The sequence below is a fragment of the Enhydra lutris genome, unplaced genomic scaffold (assembly GCF_002288905.1).
Source record: "Enhydra lutris kenyoni isolate GAN:26980312 unplaced genomic scaffold, ASM228890v2 scaffoldscaffold16, whole genome shotgun sequence".
Taxonomy (NCBI): Eukaryota; Metazoa; Chordata; class Mammalia; order Carnivora; family Mustelidae; genus Enhydra; species Enhydra lutris.
Window position 1 is genome coordinate 26,503,490 of NW_019154100.1, and position 21,908 is coordinate 26,525,397.

Here is a 21,908-nt window from a genome sequence, read left to right on the forward strand (position 1 = left end):
AAGCAGACTCCCTGCTGAGCAGAGAACCCGATGCGGGGCTAGATCCCAGGACCCTGGGATCATGACCTGAGCTGAAGATAGAGGCTTTAACCCACTGAGCCACCCAAGCACCCCCCCCCACTTTTTTTTAAAGAAGGCTCCATACCTAACGTGAGGCTTGAACTTATAACCTTGGGATCAAGAGTTGGATAAAGCTCTACTGATTGAGCCAGCCAGGCACCCCAAATATAGTCCATTCTTGTGAAGGACTCAGTCCTTCTACTGTTTCACATTTTGATATTATGAGTGACTATAACATGGGATGGTGCTAGGGCTTGCTTAAAAGATTTTGCCTAGGGTCACCTGGCTTGCTCAGTTGATCAAGCATGTCTCCTGATGTTGGGCTTGTGAGTTCAAACCCCACATTGGGGGTAGAGATTACTTAAAATCTTAAAAAAATTTCTGGGGTGCTTGGCTTGCCCAGTTGGTGGAGCATGTGACTGTTGTGAGTTTGGGCCCCACGTTGGGTGTCGCACCTACTTAAAAAAAGACAAAAAGATTTTGCTCTGAAACCCTTGGGATTTTCCTTGTGACAGTGACTTGTGAGGAAGTGCCGAGATTTAGTAACTATTTTTTTGTTGTGAATATAGTTTCCTTTATTTCCAGTTGCTTTCAGTTTCGTAGCTGAGTGTTAAGAAAATAGCCTGTGAACACCATGTGATTCTGCTTCAAGTGTTTTGAGAAAACAGATATTCAGGGAAGGGACTTAGAAAGCAGATTAAAATAGCAGAAAAAAGAATCAAAACAGCAAGGCGGGGCGGGTGCGGGGGCGCCTCTCTGGCTCAGATGGTGGAGCATGAGACTCTTGATCTTGGGGTTGTGAGTTCAAGCCACACACTGGGTGTAGAGATTACTTATAAATAAAATATTTAGAAAAAATTGTTTAATTTAAAAAAAAAAAGGAACCGAAACAGAAATAAGCCATATGTAGTGGAAAGAATGAACAAGAATGAATCAGAAACATGATTTATTATTCATGATGTATTGATTGCGTCGATGAAGAGTCCAGCTCTTGTACTACCCTCTTTCAAATGGGAAGATGGTACTGTGTCTCCCCACTGGGAGGTTTTGTGTTTGCGGTCTTTTTCCAGCTCTCCCAAGATTGTTATCTTGCCCCTGAGAATGGGCAGGTAGCATTGTGGTGCCTACACATGGATGTCCACTGGGCTGCCTGTCCTTGGTGCAGTGCCCAAGTGGCTGGCTGATTTCTGAGTCCTGTTTTTCTCCATTGTTCATGCAATTGGTGCAGTTGTGTATGGAGAACCCATTGTGTGCCTGGTACTGTGGTAAGAGGTCAGATCCAAAGTAAACGAGCACAGTGAGGAGCTGTGCTGTTTCTGAGCTTCCAGTTTGGTGGGGAGACAGACATGGATTCACTAACACAAGTAAGGGTAAAAATATCAATGGGATCAGAACTGTAAAGGAAGGTGATAGTGCAAGGGAAGTGTGACTAGGGGATCTGTCTTTGCTGGAGGGAGTTAGGGAAGCTCCTCTGGGTTAGTGAGATGGGATCAAGATTGGATGAGTGAGGAGAGATTAACTAAACAGGTGTGAATTCCAGCATTGTCCTTGGACCATTTGGTGACCTTGTGATGACCTTGAACAAGTGACTTCACCTCTCTAAGCCTTCAGTGTCTTCATCTATAAAATGGGTGGTTGTGGGAAGTCAGTGAGGCAGTGTGCATACCATACTCCGCACAATGTGAGCACATAGCTGACACTCAGAAACAGGAGCTATTCTGATTACTGCCGGTGTTTTCTGCTCATTTTGAAACTTTGAAAAGATAGCTGTTTAAACCTTTTTTTTTTTTTTCTTTTATCTGGTTAGCAAGAGCTACTACATACATGAGGATACCTAACTTGGAAGATAAAAGCCTAAAGGGAAATTTATCGATGGTCTTCAATGAGGCCAAGTGTCCTTGGCATCTAAGACATGGGAAAGGCTCAAACAACGCCGCGCTTGTGTGAAGTCATGTTCAGGATGAGGCTGCCTTGGAAGCAGTTGTCGTGTACTAGGATTCTAAGACACAGTATTTTTAGATCACATCTCCTACATTTCTGTTTCTCATGGCAGTCAGTCATGAGTAGCTAGGCTAATGCGTACTTTCTGTAGCAATACTGTATTCTATTTGCCCAGTGATTTTTGCTGCTGCATTTTCAGATTTGCATGGATATTTCTTACAGCTAACGGGCTGGTGGTCCCTGTGCATCCTTGGAGAATGGCAAGTTTTGCTTTTCTTTCTGTGCTCTGGGACATATACATGCCCATGTATAGGCATACAATCCAGCTTTTTACTGAAAGATTAACAATTTTTTGTATCTTTCATTGTTCTTAGATTTTGAAGAAAAAGGAACCACAGATTCAGCCAGTGGTCACACTTAAGTTTTATTGCACACTTGGTAAGTGCTTTGAGTGCATTACGTGACTGATTTAATCCTCACCCTATGAAACAGGCACTATTAAGAATCCTACGTTCCCCCCTGCAAGAAAATGGAGGACCAGAGAAGTTAGGTCACTTGTCCAAGTTCACACTTGGACTTGACACATGAGTGGCATAGTTGGAATTTGAACCCAGATTTGAATGGCTCCAAATCTGAGCTCCAAACACTTCCATCCTGCCTTTTGGGCTAGTTATTGAAGATTTTCAAACCCCTGTGACAGGAGGGTAATATATGTCAGAAGATTAATTAGACTTATACAGTCATGAGAAAGGCTTATGACAAATATCCGTGGCCTCTGAAGAGCCTGGGGAAGCTTGTTGAATTTAGATTTATTCACTGAGTCAGTGGAAGTGGATATTGTCGTGATGTCCTTCTGGATTAGTTTCCTGATTGTTATAAACCTTGGTTTTACAGAACGGGTCTTAAGGAGCACTAATGTATATCAACCAAAAATTAAAGATGCTTATGTGTACTAGGAGTTTATACTTAAAATAACATTTTTCCTTCTTCCCCATTCTTTCCTATCTGTATCACAATTCCTATGTTAATAGCTTTAGTATCTTCCGGTCAACTATTGTTTGTTGCCTTAAAGCTCTTTGAGAACTGCTTCCCGTCCACTTGGAAGCAAGGGAAGGATGAATTAGAGATAATGTATTCAGAAATGGGTGTAGGCAATATGGGTGGAGTTGGAAAGGCTATCCCGGAGACCTTTGGCCACTGCAGCTGCTGGCTGTCAGCGCCTGATACCAGCGCGGACTTCCATGGAGCCTGTCTGGGCCCCGCTGAACTGGCTTCCAAACCTGGCCGCATGTGCTCATGGTTCCTGTTTTATTTTTCTGCTAATGCGAATCCTGCCTCAAAAATTAAGCATTGTTTTTGACGGGTCAGAACCGGATACAAATACAGCCTGATGTGTCCACTAAGGGAGGGAGAAATATCTAACAGTGCTGGGGTAGGGCGAGAGTGGGGGAGAGGAAGTGGAGTGGTCTCTTCCCCAGGCTTTGTTTCCTTTCCTAGTATTGGTTTTTCCTGACTCCGCAGAGGAGGAATAAAGATGCCTGGGGGCTCCAGGTTATCTTACATATTTGTATATGCTCTATGCATTTAACACATCTGTTTTATCTGTGTTTTCAAATCACAAAAGTAATGTACTTTAAAAAATAAAGAGTTGTTTATGATCCAGGAGTGTATAAAGTAGAAAAAAGAATTGCTCAGTTGGATTCACTTTGGCACACATGCTCTGGAATGCTTTTCAGTGCGTGAAGTGTACCCGCATGTATATTATTAAAGAACAAAAATTCAACCGATCAGCATCCCAACTAGCAAGTAGAGAGATGCTCTCTGGAGCTGTACAAAGTGGAAGGTTTTTATAGGAAGAAGGATGGGGCAGGGAAGTTATTAGCAAAAAAAAAAAAAAAAAATTTTCAGGCGAGGTTATTTTCCCTTGGGAGGAGTAGGGGTATGACCAGCAAATTACCTCATCGTCCTTTGGGTGGGGGGCATGGGGGAGTGGGATGAAGAGGGTCCGTGTGACAGATTATTGTATTGGTACTGACCAGATAATTTCCGACTGACCTGTGAAGACTACATTTCTGGGGGAGTTTTAAACTGCATTTAGGTTAGGTATAAAGCCCTGGTTTGCTGGCATGGTCTGGCATATGTGACTCCATTTTGGGCCTTTCATTTCCTTTGTGACAATGGACACACTCCAGCAATGGAATCACCACATGTTGTTCTGCAAGTCGCCGTTCCCACTTTGTGCATCACGGAGAGCACTTACAGATTCTGCTCTCCCTTTTTTGAACAACCGCAAGCTATTCCACAAATCTGTCTTACTTTAATCGTTCCCTTACTAGCGGGTGTTCGGGTTGTATAAACATGGTCCCAGGTGAGCAGCCTCACAGATGTGGCTTTGCACCTGGGTGCTCGTCTTTCTCTGGGATCCCTTCTTAGAAGTGGGGATGCTGGGTTGGAGGAGGTGTGAGCGCGAGACTTTGGAGTCAGTAAGCCTGTATTCAGGTCAGAGCACTGCTCCAACTCACACGGAGTCATGTCTTATGTGCCCATGGGGCAGGCGGAGCAGTGCCAGCCCGGAGCCACGGGACAGAGCTAGTTCGTGGACATGATGATTCTCCCAGCTAACTTACCCTTTTCAAATGTGTGAAGGTAACAATTTAGCCCTGTTGAAATCTTGACTTTTGCTTCAGTCCAGATGTATTCCTGGAGAACTTGAGCCTGTCAAGTCTGCTCCTAGAACAAAGGCAGTTTGGGTTTTCTTTACCACTCCCCAACTACCTGCATCTGTTTGCCCTTCTAGTATTTTGTTAATCTTTGGACTTGAAATAGCTGACAAGATCACAAGATCAGCGTTGACTGAAAAACAATCCCTCTGGCTTTAATTTGGTCAGTTTTGTGAGGCCTTGCCCCTGAGTTCTTTCCTAGCCAGACTCCCCAGGCCAACGCTCCTTTCTAGGTGGACCTGAGCCCCATGAGGTCACGGATCCAACAGTGACAGCTGGCCCAGGTTATGCTAGAGCAGGACATGAACCACGTACTGGGAGTGAGCAAGGCCAGCTGACCACTGGGCACCCTAGTGACTTTGCTGTCCTCTACCTCTCTGTGTTCAGCCACAGCTTATGTTAAGGGGCTGAACAAGTCACTTTGTTTTCTTGTAATTTACCAGGTTTTAACATGGGGCTCTGACAAGGCTTAGGGCAGGGGTTATTTCTGTCTGACGCATTGCTCACGTCACTCTGCCTCTGCTTTATCTCCCATCTTCTCCCTGCTTGGCACCCCCATGGCAGAGGGCACTGGGTGATCTGATCCTGCCCCTTTCCCATGGAGCCAAACAAGCCCTTTTGAATACTTACTTTCAGAGAGAAGAGAACATTTCTTTAGGATCTTTCACTTAGTCCTGAGGTCCCTCCCCTTGACCATGAGGAATGACTGTGTTGGTCTCCTACAATTTGGGAGGCCTTGAGACTGAAGTGATATTGTTTAGATTCCCATGAAGAAAGGAACTAGAGTAGCCCTTACAGATTCCCCCAGATGATCTTTTCCAATGATTGATGAGAATAAGAATCTGAACCAGAAGGACCTAAGGGCTTCTTTAGATGGCTTGCCAGTCCTGTTCTCCTTTTCTTTCTGAAGCCATGTTAGAGCGAAAGGTTTGTTTTGGGATCTGCCTTTTAATTTGTTTCTACAAAAGTTTTCCTAAGAAAAATTTAGATCTCACTGATTTGTGTGTAACTTCACAGTACGGAGGCATAAAGATGGCAATTTATTGGCTCACATTTGATGTACTGTGAAAAAAAATTTGAGATTTTTGGGTGGCTCAGTCAGTTCAACGTCCGACTCTTCATTTCGGCTCAGATCAGGATCTCAGGCTTGTGACACTGAGCCACGTGTCTCATTTGTGCTGAACATGGAGCCTGCTTAAGATTCTCTCTCTCCCTCTGCCCCTTCCCACACATGCTTTCTCTCTCTCTCTCTTAAAAAAAAAATAGAGATTTTAAGAATATGTGTAATCTTTTCAAACTAATACTGCATTGAAGATAAGTGCCAGTAGGTTGGGGTGCCAACACTTAACTCCATGGACAGTATGGCAGGTTGTACCAGCAAGTTCACGGTAAGACCTTGAACACATTAACTATTTCTGTGCCTTTTAGCTTTTCCACTTTCAGATTTAGGAGGACTAAATACGCTGGTTAAGAAAACAGAATGAACATATGCCTCTAACTGTTCACTGCCTTGTGAAAGAGGGAGGCACTTTACATATCAAACAAGGCGGCCGGTGGCCCTGGACCAGGTAACAGGAAGCTGCGTGTCTGACCCCATCTTTCCTCTGGGGCCTTACTGTCTACCACCACAGTGGTAGTAGCCACAGTGGTGGCTTCGGTCCCAGCCACAGTGAACCACTTCCTGTTCCCACCTTTGGGCCTTGCGGCCCGTAATCACACGTTCCCTCCGCTTGGAACCACCCTCTGCCATCTTAACCTCCAGCATGAAGGCGGTGGGACAGAAGGTTGAAGGGACGACCCACACAGACGCTGGAGCCACACTGTCTGGGTTCAGATCGCAATCCTGTCACTTCATAGCTTTATGACTTTTGACAAATTACTTGTGAATTTCTTGGTATCCCTGTTTTCTTAACTGTAAAGAGGGGATCACATTCTTGCTTACTTACCTCATAGGATTTTTTTTTTTTTGAAAATTTAATTTATTTATTAGAGAGAGAGAGCAGGAGCGAGGGGAGGGGCAGAGGGAGAGGGAGAAGCAAGCTCCCCCTTGAGCAGGGAGCCCCAGGCGACCCAGGGCTCGATCTCGGGACTGCAGAATCATGATCGGAGCTGAAGACAGATGCTTAATTGACTCAGCCGCCCAGGTGCCCCTCATAGGATTTCTTTGAGGATATATGCAAAGTTCTTAGAATGGTGACTCTGTCAGAAGCACTCTGTGTGTTGGCTATTATTATGATCATCTTTAGAGGTCCAGCCTATTCTGTGACCATTAACCATGATGGGATTTGGGGCCTGCAGACCTAGGTTTGAATCTGAACCCTGCCATATATGAGTTGGGTGACCTTAGGTGGTTATTTAACTCCTTCAAATGTCGTTTTCCCCATCAGAAGCACAATATATCATATAGTTGCTGGGTGAGTCACATGTGAACTATGTGTGAAGTGCCTGGTTTAGGACTTGAGGACTGGAAGACACATAAGGAGAGTTAGTCCCCGCCCAGCCTTACCCCACCCAGCCCCGCCTAGCCCCACCCCACCACCCCCAATACTCTGTTCATCTCATGATGCCCTGTACTTGCTTGGTCGCATCTCCCTCATTAAACTATATATTCCTTAGTTTTCTTTGTACATAACATGCATTTATTCTTTTATTTATTCAGTGATTTTCTCACTCATTGGTTCACTCAGTCAATTTGTTCATTTATGCATGTTCCTTCTCTTTTGTTTATTCAAAAGTCTACTAAGTGAGTTGGGCCCTGGGAATCTACGTTATTCCAGCTCGAGTTCAGGAGAGAAATGACAAGATCCTGAACTAGTCCTGTGCCAGTGGAGGCCCACAGAAGGGAGTGGACTCAGGAGACATTCAGAGAGAGGCTTGGTGGGGCTTCCTGACCAATTGGATTTGGAAAGTAAGGGAAAGGAAGGAATCAAAGACAGTTTCTGGGATTTCCATCTGAGGCACTGTGTGGATATTGACACGATTAATTATTAAAATGGGCAACACATGAGGTAGGGGAATTGGTAAGGCCTCACACGTGCACAGGGAAAAGGTGTCACGTTACAGCCGGCCTGGATTGGATACAGTAAGTGAGAGCTGCCAACAGGAGGTCTGGATGGAAACGTTGCCTAGGAGGTGTCCAGGCTGTCCTCAAAGACAGTTCTGACTCTGGACTTCTTTGCATGTAAAATGAGAGCAGTAGCCAAAACAGAATGAGCGCAGAGTGGAAGAGAAGAGGGCTGCCAGTGGCCCTTTTGGGGGAATTGTCCTGATTCAAAGTGGAAGGGGACAGTGAGTCTGTGGCTTCTGCTGAGAAGCCATGTGTGGTGGTGTCTCACCAGAGTACTACTCGTTCCCCTGCCAGGAACATACTGTCCACTGTGTACCTCAAGGCCAGCCCTGGGGGTGTCAGTGTAGAGGAAGGGAGAAAAAGACCCATTCCCCTATCGTGAGCCTCACCATGGAGGGCACTTTCCCAAGACTGCCTTTTCCCTGGCTTTCTCTTGCCTTTCAGGTTCCAGTTCAAGTGTCACTTGCTCAGAGATGCCTTCCCTGATCACCCGAACGTGAAGTAGTTCCCACCAAGTACCTGTAGTCACTCTCGATTACATCATCCTGTTGTTTTCTTCATTATGCTTGCTCATTACCTTGTCCATTTATTTGCTTACGTGTGTGTTTCCTGTCTCTTCCCACTATGATGTCAGTGAAACCGGGGACCTTGTGTCTAGTTCAGTGCCCCATCTCTGATGTCTGTGGCAGGGCCTGGTCCTTAATAGGTTGAATGGGTTAACCAGGGTTGCCCTTCTACACTGGGATGAGAGGAAGCTGAGCTTGTTTGTTGGGGAAGGAAGCAGTCGGAGTTAGTAAGGGCGAGGGATAGTTGAACCAATGTCTAGAAGGAAGTAGGAGAAATAAGATCGTGAAGACGGGAGAGTGTGATCCTTTTCTGTGAGACTGGGGGAAGGGAGTGAATATATGGGTAGAGTTCAAGGGGACAGAGAACCAAGATGAAGAGTGTAAATCTGGTGGTCTTACTGTTTTGATGAAGTAGGAAGTAAGAGTTATCTTGGATGACAGAGGGGTAGCAAACCAGGAGGAGATGGGTGGCAGGAGGTGACAGGTGAAGGTCTGAAGATGCTAGCATGACTGGAAGATTCCTGAACCCTGGAGGACTTTGCCGAAGCTGGGACTCCTACTTGGTGATGGAACCAGTCACAGAAATGAGAGGATTTTTCTTCAGTGGTGGGTGGGGTGAGAAGAAATAGAGGTGACAGGGATGACGTTGATCCGTGTTTGGAGTTTGACAGAAGTGTGTCAGTGGAACAGGAAATGAGGGGTGCTGGAGGGAGAGTGTTTGAAAGGTTCAAGGAAATGAAGTCCAGAGGGAGAATAGGAAGGGTAGGATGAAAGTTCTGGTGGTTTTTCATTCAAGCAGAAGAGCAAATTGGGTGAGAATGAGGAAGTGAGAAAAGGAAGGGTGGGCTGTGATAATCAGAGGAGAGTTCTAGTTTTCCATTTTAAAGAGCAGTTCCTGGGTTGCGATCTGGTTACAGGGTGAGCATTGTTGGCAAGAGCTTAGGTCACAGGAACGAATAGCCTAAGGCAAGGCCAGGAGATGTTGGGTCATTACCCAAGAGTGATGAGGAAAAAGTGGAAAAGAACAGAGAGGAGGTTCCTAAAAATGTAGAAAGGAGAAGCAGGAAACTGGAGAGAAGGAAGTCATTCCAGGAAGTGAGCAATAGGGAGCTGGTCACGAATTCTTAGGTTCTAGGTACTTGTCAAGTAGGTTATTGTCTGGAGACTGTAGCGACTGGGGGAATTTTGTTTTCTTCTGGTCCTTAGAAATGGGAGTTCTGAGGACCTGAGCAGCTTTGTAAGGGTCACAAGAGAAGGGAAGAGTGGAGAAGCCAGGGTGCAGCCATGGTAGAGCTGTTGAGAGGGGAGTGAGTGTGGGGCACTTGCTGGCTCCAGAAGAGCTCCCGAAGCTAGTGGGAGGAAGGGTTGCAAGAGGGAATGCAGAGCAAGGCTGGGGTCACAGCCAAGTAGGGATGAGAGAACCCAGGATGATGCCTGCAGGGCTTTCAGCTTGGCAGACATTGTGATTTGCAGGATGAGGGACCCTGGGGGTATGAATAAAATGGGTCAAGCTCTGAGTTTCAGGTAACGCTTAAAAAACAAAAAACAAAAACCAGCTTTATTGAAATATCTGCATACAACTTGGCCAATTAAGTGTACTCTTCACTGGTTTTAGTATATTTGCAGATGTATACAACCTTTACCACAGTCAATTTTATTTTTTTTAATTTAAAAAAATTTTAGAAGGTTTTTTTTTTTTAATTTTATCAGAGAGGGAGAGAGAGAGAAAGAGAAAGAGAAAGAGAGCGCAAGCTGGGAGAGCAGCAGGCAGAGGGAGAAGCAGGCTCCCCACTGACCAAAGGGGCCCTATGTGGGACTCGAGCCCAGGACCCTGGGATCATGATCTAAGCGGAAGGCAGACAACCCACTGAGCCACACAGGCGTCCGTCCCAGCCATAGTCAATTTTAGAAAATTTTTATTAGCTGATTTCACTGCCCTTTAGCTATCACTTCCGTGAATACCTGAACTCCACCCCTCTGTTCTCTACCCACCCAACCCAGTAACCCTAAGCAACCAGTAATCTATTTTCTCTTTTTATGAGTTCCTGATTCTGGACTTTCATATGAATGGACTTGTGTGATATGTGGACTTTCGTGGATCATTTCTAACATGATGTTTTCAAGGTCCATCCAAGTTATAGTGGGTATTACTACTTCATTCCTTTTTATTGTCAAATAACATTCCATTGTATGGACGTACCACAGTCTGTTTATCCATTCGTCCATTGATGGACATTTGGGTTATTTCCACCTTTTGGCTATTATGAACAATGCCAATATTTATATACTAGTTTCTCTGTGGACATTTTCCTTTCTTTTGGGTATATACTTAGGAGAATTGCTGGGTCAAATGGTGAGTCTGTGTTTAATGGTTTGAGAAACTGCTGGAGTGTTCTATGAAGTGGCCGCACCTTTTCAAATCCACCAGCAGTGTATGAGGGTTCCGAGTTCTCTGTATCCTTGCCCGAATTTGTTACTATCGGACTTTATGATTCTAGCCAGCCTAATGGGAGTGAAGTGAAGTGGTGTCTCACTGTGGTTTTGATTTCTTCTTTGCTTTCTTCTGATGACTAATGATATTGAGCATATTTTCATGTGCTTATTGGCCACTTCTCTATTTTCCCTGGAGGAATGTCTATTGAGGATCCTTCACCTGTTTTTGAAATGAGTTACCAGTTATCTGTTATCTTTATTAGTTATCAAAGATCATTTTATTATTATATTTATGTACATAATAAAATATATATTTATTTTATTATTATTTTCCCAGCTTTATTGAGGCATAATTAATAAATAAAATTGTAAGATATTTAAAATGTTAATGTGAAGATTTGATAATACTTTCTTGATGCATCCATCACCTTACTTTTTTCCCTTTTTCTTTCCTTTTTTTTTTTTTTTGGAGAGAATATTTTACTCCTTTAGAAAATTTCATTTGTACAAATGCAGTATTATCAACTGTAGTCACCATGTTATATGTTAGCTCCTTAAGTTTTTGTTTGTTATTATTGAGTTGGATGAGCTCTTTGTATATTCTAGCAACATGTCCCTTATCAGATACGTGATTTGCAAATTTTCTCCCATTGTGCATTGTCTTTTCACTTTCTAGATGGTGTCCTTTGAAGCACAGAAAGTTTTAATTTTCATGAAGTCTAATTTGTCTGTTTTTTCTTTTGTTGCTCATGCTTTTGGTATATCTAAGAATCCTTTGCTAAATCCCTGGTCATGAAGATTTACCTCTATGTTTTTTTCTAAGAGTTTTGCAGTTTTTGCTCTTACATTTAGGTCTTTGATCCATTCCAAGTTAATTTCTTTTTTCTTTTTTTTAAAGATTTTATTTATCCATTTGAGTGAGAGAGAGGGAGCAGAAGCAGGGGGAGAGAGAAAAGCAGACTACCTGCTGAGCAGGGAATCGGATGAGGGACTCTATCCCGGGATCTTGGGCTCATGACCTGAGCTGAAGGCAGATGCTTAACCATCTGAGCCACCCAGTCACCCCATTTCAAATTAATTTCTATAAATGGTTTAAAGTAGGTAAACCTCTAGCTTTAATCTTTTGCTTGTGGCTATCCCCTGGTCTCAGAACCATTTGTTGTAAAGACTTTTTTCCCCATTGAATTGTTTTGGCACCCTGTTGAAAATGAGTTGACCATGAGGGTATGGATTTACTTCCAGACTGTTAATTCTTTACTGTTAATCTGTTTGTTTATCCTTGTGACACTTGCACACTGTCTTAAGTACTATTGCTTTATAGTAAGTTTTAAAATCAGGAAGTGGGAATCTTTCTACTATGTTCTTCTTTTTCAGGGTTGTTTTGACTAATCTGGGTCCCTTGCAATTAAAGAGGAATTTTAGAATCAGCTTGTCAGTTTGTACAGAGAAGTCAGCTGAGATTCTGATAAAGACTGCATTGAATCTATAGATCCGTTTGAGCAGAATTGTTGTCCTAACAATGTTGTCTTCCAATCCATGAACACAGGATGTTTTTTCCATTTATTTAGATCTTCTCTAATATAGATCTTCTCTAATTTCTTTCAGTGTCCTTTGGTAATTTTAAGAATATACACTTTGTTTTTATTTTGTTAATTTAATCCTCGGTATTTTATCCTTTTGATGCTATTGTTTAGGTAGTATTTTGATGGGAAGTTGTGGTAGTAGTTCTGCAAAGCCCCCTTACTAGGTGAAGGGCTAGAGAAAAAAATGTCTTCCCAATAGTTGGCAGGAAAGAAGAGCAGAGCATTTTCTGCTGTTCTTCAAGGGGCTGTGTTCTCACGTCTTTCATGATTCTGTGACATGGCACTGGGGGATGCATCAACCTCCAAAGAACTTCATACCTCCAAGTACCAATGGTTTCCCCTCTTTTTCATCCTAATCCAAACTGCGTGGTGATGGGGTGGGGGAGGGAGTGAATAGCTGTAGATAGCTTTTGGTTAATAGGAATGCAATCTGATTGGATGAATTCACACTAATATTTAAATTACTGATGCCCCCGCCATTTCAAATTTATCTGCTTTTCTAGAAGAAGAAAAGGAGTAGCCCAGACATATTACTATGTAGAAGAACCTTAATAGCATAGAAAAAGGAGGAGACCCTTTGGAAAATGTGAAAAATATTCTTGAGTTTGATCTGGGAGGGTAGGGTTGTTTTGGGGAGAGAGGATGTTACAAGTTAGGAAGTCTAGTATTACCTGTGTGTCTGCTCTAGTGTCAGCTTCTCTCCTACATCTGCTTTTAATGGCTTCTTTTCTTCAATTCTGTTTCTTCTGGTCGTGTTCTCCGTGCTTCCCCCACACCCCAGCTGTCCCTCAGGTGGCTGTCCTGAGTTTGTATATGATGGGAAGTAGAGGTCAGGCCCACCACATGCATGTCTATGTGTCCAGAGTGGCTAAGTCTAAAGTAGTACTTTTCCTAAATAACACCAAAATAGTTGTGAGGCTAAAATTTGATGTGTTGTTTCTTGTTCCTGAATTCTAAACCCCCAATTTGGCCAACATCATTTTCACAACCATTAATGGAACCCATATGTTGTCAAGAATAGCAAGTTAGTGGTTTCATTGTTTTTCATATGATGAATCAGTATTTTTTTACTGCTAATAAACCTTAAGAAGCAATGTCTTATCCTCTTTAATTTTTCTCTTTTGTGATAAATGGCAGAAAACTTAAATGGCAATTTTATTTATGCATCCAACTTTATTTATTTTTATTTTTATTTTTTTAAGATTTTATTTATTTACTTGACAGAGAGATCACAAGTAGGCAGAGAGGCAGGCAGAGAGAGAGGAGGAAGCAAGCTCTCTGCTGAGCAGAGAGCCCCACTTGGGGCTCGATCCCAGGACCCTGAGATCATGATCTTAGCCGAAGGCTCTGCTTTAACCCACTGAGCCACCCAGGCGCCCCGTATGTGTCCAACTTTAACTGAACCTCAGATTTCTGCTTGTTTTTCCATTTTGGTGTTTTTAAAAAAATTTTATTTATTTATTTATTATTTTCTTTTTTCATTGTTTGTGTACCATACCCAGTGCTCCATGCAATACATGCCTTCCTTAATACCTACCAGTAGCCTCCATACCCAGCCTGGGGCCCAGTATGGGGCTTGAACTCATGACCCTGAGATCAAGACCTGAGCTGAGACCAAGAGTTGGATGCTTAACCAACTGAGCCACCAGGTGCCCCTCAGTTTGTCTTTCTTAAGTTCTAAGTTCAGACTAAGAACTTGGCGGGCTTTATAGGGGGTTCTGCATAAACTGTACCAAAATGGAAACTGGACCGCGGTGGAGCAGCTGTGCTCTGTCAAGGAGGATACGCTTGTTTTTCCTTTTCATTTTGGATGCACTCTTTTGATTGTCCACGTTGGGATCTACCTCAAGCTACCTTGAGTAAAGGGGTACATGGGAACCCAGGAGGCGTGAAACCTTGAGCCACTGGGCACTCAAGGCGCTGGCTCCAGGCAGCTCCGTGGATGTCAGCAGCTGAAGCCAGCACCGTACTTCAGCTTTTCTGGTGGCCAGTTTCTTTAATATCTCGTGAGAACTTTTATCTTCCTCATGGTTTCTGTTTAAGTGCAAGCTCTGGTCCCTCAGAACTCCTGCTGTGACATCATTACTCCTCCCTTTCTCTTTTGTCATTTCCCAGCTTCAGGTCCCAGGGAACTGCCAAGTCTTCCAGTGCTTCGTGGGCCAAATATGGGAGGGAGTGGGTGCCCAGCCCTTCTTTCGGTGCCAGGCTGTGCCTCGGGCGCCTCACTAACCTGTGGACTGGCCTCACTGGAGTCCGATGCTTATCACTGATACCGTCACCTGTGTCTAGGAATTCCCCCTCCCCTGCCATGATACCTGTAGAGCTGCCTCTCCTGTAGGATCTTAGCTGACAGCTTTCCCCTCTAGGAGCTTTGGGGGCCCACAGCCCCCCTCCCAGACCTGCCCAATGCAGCATGAAGGACATAGGTGGTACTGAGAATAAGTATGAGAAAAACTGGTACGGAGTTCAACTTTGACTCTAGAACCACCTCAAGGAGGCATATCTTTATGAGATGAAATTAAGAAGTCAGTAAGTTTTCATTTATATAGAAAAGTTGCTGAACATCGTAGCAGGAAGTAAAACACAGTGAAATTAATGTAGTTGTTTGTTTTCTTGGAAATGGGAATATAAAGTTAACTGAGAACATAAAGTTTTACTTTTTAAAAAAATGATATAGCTTTTTCAGACTTTGAAAGTAACAAATGCATTGTAAACTTCTGGAAAAATACAGAAAAAAGTGATTAGAATTCCAGCCATTCAGAAATGACCACTGTTGGGGCTCCTGGGTGGCTCGGTCATTAAGCGTCTTGCCTTCGGCTCAGGTCATGGTCCCGGGGTCCTGGGACAGAGCCCCTCATCGGGCTTCCTGCTCAGTGGGGAGCCCACTTCTGCCTCTCCCACTCCCCCTGCTTGTGTTCCCTCTCTAGCTGTCTCTCTCTCTCTGTCCAATAAATAAATTAAAAAAAAAAAAAAGAAATTACCACTGTTAACTTGTCCTGTGTAGGCTCCAGTTCTCAAATAAGTAAAGAAATAGAAACATACTGGGACACCTGGGTGGCTTAGTTGGTTAAGCATTGCCTTCAGCTGGGGTTGTGATCCCAGGGTCCTGGTATGGAGTTCCGCATCGGGCTCCCTGCTCAGCAGGGAGTCTGCTTCTCCTTCTGCCTGCTGCTTCCCCTGCTTGTGTGCACTCTGGAGCTCTCTGACAAACAAAATCTTAAAACAACAACAACAACAAAGATACATACTTAGAAAAATCACTTGACAATACTTCTTCAACAGACCCTATCATTTAATAATCTTCTATAATGTAATTTCTAGTGGTACAAGCTGGTCTGTTACTCAGCTCTACTATCATTCACTTTTTCTAATTTACTGATGGACATTTAGGTTTCCATTTTATTTGATCTATTTTTTTTAACAACACTACATTGGAAACATTCTTACATACAGAACTTTTTTTGCACATGTCTGATTAATTTTTTTAGGTTGAGTTCCCAGATGTGGAATAATTGAGTCAAAGAACATGAGCAATTTAAAAATTCTTATGAAACATATGGCCAAATTGTCTTTCTGGATTATTGAAATAACTCTCATTCCTACCAGCAGCCATCAGTCCTATTTCTTATGATCTTTGCCAATGTGGATATTATCATCAAAAAACCATTCTAATTTAATAGACACAAATATGGTATCTTATTTTTTATTTGCATTTCTGTTTATAGCAAGGTTAAACATTTTAAATAGATCATTGACCTTTTTTCCAAAACTTCTTAATTGTGCTAAGAATATATAAAATTTACTGGCTCGCCCATTTTACGTGTACAGTTCACTAGTAATACGTGTATTCACGTTGTTGTGTGACATCTCCAGATCGGTTGCATCGGGCCAAACTGAAACTGTGCACCCATTTATAAGAGCTCTCCATTTCCCCTTGGCAACCACCATTCTACCTTCTGTTTCTATGAATTTGGCTAGTTTAGAAACCTTAGGTAAGTAAGTAGAATCATAAAGTATCTGGTTTTTGTGTATGTGACTGATCATTTCATTTAATGTCCTCAGGGTTAATCCATATTGTAGAATGTGAGAGAATTTCCTTCCTTTTAAAAGCTCTCTGAGGGGTGCCTGGGTGGCTAAGTGGGTTAAGCCTCTGCCTCTAGCCCCGCATCGCATCAGGCTCTCTGCTCAGCAGGGAGCCTGCTTCCCACCCACCCCCTCTGTCTGCCTCTCTGCCTGCTTGTGACCTCTCTCTGTCAAATAAATAAATAAAATCTTTAAAAAAAAAAAAAAGCTGACTGATACTCCATTGTGTGTACATACCACGTCTTGCTCATTCGTTTGTCAGTGGACACTTGAGTTGCTCACCCTTCTTGGCTTTCGAAACAATGCTTCTATGGACACAGGTGTATAAATATCTCCTCGAGATCCTGCTTTCAATTCTTTTGGATGTAAACCCAGAAGTAGAATTGTGTACTATAGAGTAGTTCTCTTTTTAATTTTTTTTTAAAAATTTACTTATTTAAGTCATCTCTACCCCCAATGTGGGATTCACACTCAATGACCCCGAGATCAAGAGTCTCATGCCCCTCCAACTGAGCCGGTCAGGCACCCCATTTTTAATTTTTTAAGGAACCTCCATAGTGTTTTCTAAGGAGAGACATGATTTTACATTCCCATGGGCACAAAGGTTCCAGTTTCCCCATATCCTCACCAGTACTTGTTTTCTGTTTCTTTGATAGTAGCCTTCCTAACTGGATGTGAGATAATAACTCATTGTGGTTTTGATTTGCATTTCCCTAGTGATTAGTGATACTGTCTTTTCATGTGCTTTTTGGCTATTTGTAAATCATCTTTGAGAAATGTCTCTTCAGATCCTTTGTCCAGTTTTTAATCAGGTTTTTTTTTTTCATTGTTGAGTCTGACCTTTATTATTTTTGTTTTGCGAATTGATTATTGATAACTTTGCTTATTTTTTCTTTCTTTTTTTAAAGATTTTTTTTTATTTATTTGACAGGGAGAGATACAGTGAGAGAAGGAACACAAGCAGGGGGAGTGGGATAGGGAGAAGCAGGCTTCCCACTGAGCAGGGAGCCTGATGTGGGGCTCCATCCCAGGGCTCTGGGATCATGACCTGGAAGGAAGGCAAAGGCTTAACAACTGAGCACCCAGGCACCCCTAATTTTGCTTATTTTTCTACAGAAATATTCTTTGGTACGGATTTATAAGAGCTTTTCATAAATTATTAATCCTTTGTCATGTATTATAAATAGTGCTATATAATATTTGGCTTTATATCCCTTTGAAACATACAACAGGTTTAAATTTTCATATGGTCATGTCTATCACTGTTTTCTCAAGTTTTTTTCAATTTTTTGTGTATATGAGGGTTGGGGAGGTGTTTACTAACCATCATACTAGGTGTTCCAGAGGCCTCTCTGGGGCTTTCAGCGCCCTGGGGCATTTCCCAGGCTGGCACAATGGCTGCAGCATCCCCTGCCATGGTGAGCCTATCCCCTGCTGGGCAGTGAGCTGGCGAGGCACGGGTATAGACAGAACCCTGTCCCGTCCGTCCTCCCTGCACACTGCAGGGAGCGTGTAGGTAGGAAGAGAGTCTCCATTTGAAGGATGGGCAATAAGGTTTTTGGAACCACATATCAACATGTTCCTGGATACTCCTAAAAGCAGCTATCCTTCCATCTCCTGTCACCTTCTTGGATACCTTTGAACCTGACCCAGGCTCTTCACACAGCTCCTCCTGCGGTCCTTCTCCAGTACTCACTGGGATTCCTACTTTACACCCTTTCAATACCAGGGCTTTTGTCTAACTTTCTTATAAAAGCCCTCTCTGGAGGCAGAATCCTAACAGGAAAGGAAGTGGGGATGGAGCACCTGGGTGGCTCGGTTGGTTAAGCATCTGACTTCAGCTCAGGTCATGATCCCGGGGTCCTGGGATCAAGCCCTGCATCGGGTTCTCTGCTCAGTAGGGAGCCTGCTTCTCCTTCTCCCTCTGCCCCTGCTCCTGCTTGTGTTCTCTTTCTCGCTCAATCTCTCTCTCAAATAAACAAATACAATCTTTAAAAAAAAAAAAAGGAAAGGAAATGGGGACGGATGCTTTCCTAAAACACAGTTGACCCAGAGCAGAGTCTCTTCCACATTACAGTGGTAGCACATTGTTGTGAAGGCCCTAAGACGAAGGTGGAAATGCGTCCTAAGAAGCCAGGTATACACTTGAGATGGTGAGACGTGGCGACATCTAACAAAGGGTGTTAACTTTAGTTCATACTTGCTCCTCTGCATATGGCTTGCTGGCTGGTCTCCAGGCTCCGGCCCCAGCTCCTGGAATCCGGCCATATCTCCAGAAGGGAGAAGAGGTTAAGTGTATTTTGTTTGAGGGTTGATTACTTCTTCTCACATAGTAAAACAAACAAACAAGCAAACAAATAGCAGTGGTTTCCTGATGAAACCTGTCCCCTTACTTTCACAAAGCTCTGCCCACTGTGAGGTCGGTTAAAAATTTCCTGCATGGTCTTCTAGGAGCACATGGCATCTCTCTTCGCTTTTGTGTGGGAAATATAGAGAAACATCTCTTCGGTTTATGAAGTTGTGTATTGTTACAGTGAATCAATAACTCTGTAGATCTTTGATAAAACCAGTTTTGTTCTGTTTAGGATTTCCTTTAGGCTTTGATATAAATTCCAATCTAGTTCATGATTAACAAGTTGCCTTAATCAGCCTTTGACATGGGATGGTAGGGAAACCCAAAACTATGCTGCTGAAAGCTCACCCCCCACCCTCATTTTCACTTTAGAGAATGAAGTAAACTGCACTTGTGTTCCTTATTCGCCACTGGGAGAAGTACATGATCCCTTCTCTTTCCACCCACATGTATGGTCCACAGACTCAGGCAGTACTTTGCTTGTTGGAGTGGAGATCACCTTCAGGTAGACAGACCAAGCTTAACACTGTGAAAATTTTTTCCTGTTGATCTAAGAGCTTTATTAAGTTAGAGACTTGAAAACACAACACTTGATTGCTCCCTAGGTAGGGTCTGCAAACAACTGCCGCCTGTTTTTGTAGATAAAGTTTTGCTGGAACACAGCCGTCTGCATTAGATCACTGAGCATCTGTGTGCTTTCTCACTACAAATTGCAGACTTAGATAGTTGTAACAGAGACCATTTGGCCTGCAAAACCTCAAATATATACTCTCTGACCCATTAGAGAAAAAAATTTGCCAAGCCCCGCTCTATAGAATTCTATCTTTGTTTCACAGTCATTTTCTATTTTATAGAAGAAATATTCCAAGAGGGAAAATGAAGGCAGTTTCTTCCTAATGTTTCTGGTTTGGGCACATCATATTCTCAAGGCGGTGATAGAGTTGTGAAGATACTTTGAGTCTGTCAGATGAATCTCCGTGGCCACGATGTTTCCTAGCACAGGACAACCACCATATCTGCCATCACTGTGTACACCATTCTAACCTGAACAACATTCCTGTGGTTTGGAGTAGTGGTGAAATTTAATATATTTTTTTAAGATTTTATTTATTTGTTTATGGGGGATGAGTTGGGGGGAGGAGCAGAGGGAGGGGGTAAGCAGACTCTGCACTGAGTGTGGAACCTGATTCAGGGCTCAATTCCATGACCCTGAGATCATGACCTGAACTAAAATCAAGAGTTGGACGACCAACCAACTGAACCACCCAGGCACCCTGAGGTTTAATAATTCTTTCTAGGAAGGTAAGTAGGAAGAATAATGGGTCTCAGTAGGTGACTATCCAGGTGTGCTGTGGTTCCCCATTGGTGGTGGGGAGATAATGTGCTCTCTCCAAAGAAAGCCTTGTTGATGGCCACCTAGAGGCAGGGTTCCATAGTTGTTGGGAAGAAGATCTTCCATGAGGCAAGAGTTCCCTATATACAGTATAATGGCAGACACATGTCTAGTTTGGAGAATTTGGAAATCTAAACAAATCTAATCTAACAACCCACCAAGAGGGTACTATTTTTTCAGAGGGCAGTTTCTGGTGAGCAGCTTTGGTTTACGTAATTATACACAACTGACCTTTTATCTCAAATCATACTATGTGTGATCATTTAATTTCCTTCTCTCATTAGTAAATGCCATGGCAAGGTGTCATACCAAATTTTGTGTTATAAAGGTAGCATCTCTTTGTAATTCGAATCTGCTATTTATTTTACATGAAATAAAAATCTTCCTTAATTTATGTTAGAATCATTATTTCTAATTGAATTATGGTGTTTAATTTTCTTTAGACAGTTGTTACTTCAAAAATTATAAAATGAATTTGTGTTAAGCAGAAAAATTCGAACAATATGGAAGTCTGTAGAGTAAACAGTGAAAGTCCTCCCCCTTCTACCTCTCTCCCTGTGATTTCAGATAGTAAAGGTTGACTCTGTGGTTCTCTGTGATGTTTTGGAACTGGTTTAAACTTTGTTTCCTACTTCCATGCTACGTGGTCTGTAACATCTCAGGGTGGCCAGCACCCTACTGGGATTGCAGCGTCCTTTTGTCTATGTGGGAAAAGCTCAAGCTCTTTAAGGAGGATTAAGGCCCAAACTTTGACCCATTGGTTCATGACACGGTCATGGACGCAGCCTCAGGCAATGGAAAGAATAGCCTTGGGAAGTAGTCTGGCTTGAGTTGATGAACTTGGACTGGAGTTCTCTCATGAGCTGTGTGATCTTGGGCAACGTGGTCTGTCTGTTTTCTTACCCGTAAAGTGAGGAGGCTCACATCTCCCTCACAGGATAGTTTCAAAGTTTAATGACACAGGAAAATACAGAAATGCTGTGTTGGAGAAATTGAATCAGTTGGGGAGACAGAATATACAAATATTGTGATGCAAGCAAGGTTGATGATGGCAGGGGACCTGTGATGGGGCTGGGAGTGGGGGCAGGAGAGGGGAAGTGATTTCTGAGCAGAATCATGGAAAAGCAGTGGGAGTTTGCAGGGGGATCTGGAAGGGGTGAAGGCAGCGGCTCAGGTGTGTAGAGCAGAACAGCATGTGTAGGAAACATGACCAGCCCTGAGATGAACACAGCCCTCAGTCTGAGGTTTATGCACTACAGGAATTCCTTCAAGAACCCATCTCTCAAGCTTCTCTTCTTTCCAGCCTTTGCACATGCCAGTCACTCTGCTGAGAACGTGTTTCTCTCTTTGCATTCCTGGCTAAATCGTACCCTCCTTTGGGCCTCGGCTCAAGTGCCACTTGCTCAGTGAAGCCTTCCCAGCACCCCCATCCCATTTTGTCCCTCCATTCTTGCAACAGCCGACCTTTCCCTTCCCATCCCTTTCACATTATAGTTCTGAAGTTATCTCACAAGCTCCGGGTGTAGGCCACGCTCCGCTGCACGCCCGTTCCTAGCCCAGCACACGGCACCTGCTAGGAGCACCATATTTGTTGCGTGCTGCATGAATGCATGAATTCCCACCCACTCCACAGTTGTGGTGCCAGCCTAGCTCTCCTGTTGGATCCCCGCAGACCCGTTCTGCATGAGCTTGCTGTGGCTGCCCAAGGA

The 21,908-nt window shown here is 43.3% G+C and overlaps 1 protein-coding gene across 2 annotated transcripts in view; it reads left to right on the forward strand.

Moving 5' to 3' along the window:
* LOC111147367 (sorting nexin 10) overlaps positions 1-21,908 on the forward strand; it is a 70,511-nt gene that overhangs the window by 16,743 nt on the left and 31,860 nt on the right. Inside the window, exon 2 of one of the 2 annotated variants that reach the window (XM_022503371.1) lies at positions 2,376-2,439. The exons of the other annotated variant lie outside the window; for it this stretch is intronic. The gene's annotated coding sequence lies outside the window, so the exon portion shown is untranslated. The remainder of the gene's footprint in view (positions 1-2,375; positions 2,440-21,908) is intronic. 2 annotated transcript variants of the gene reach the window in all.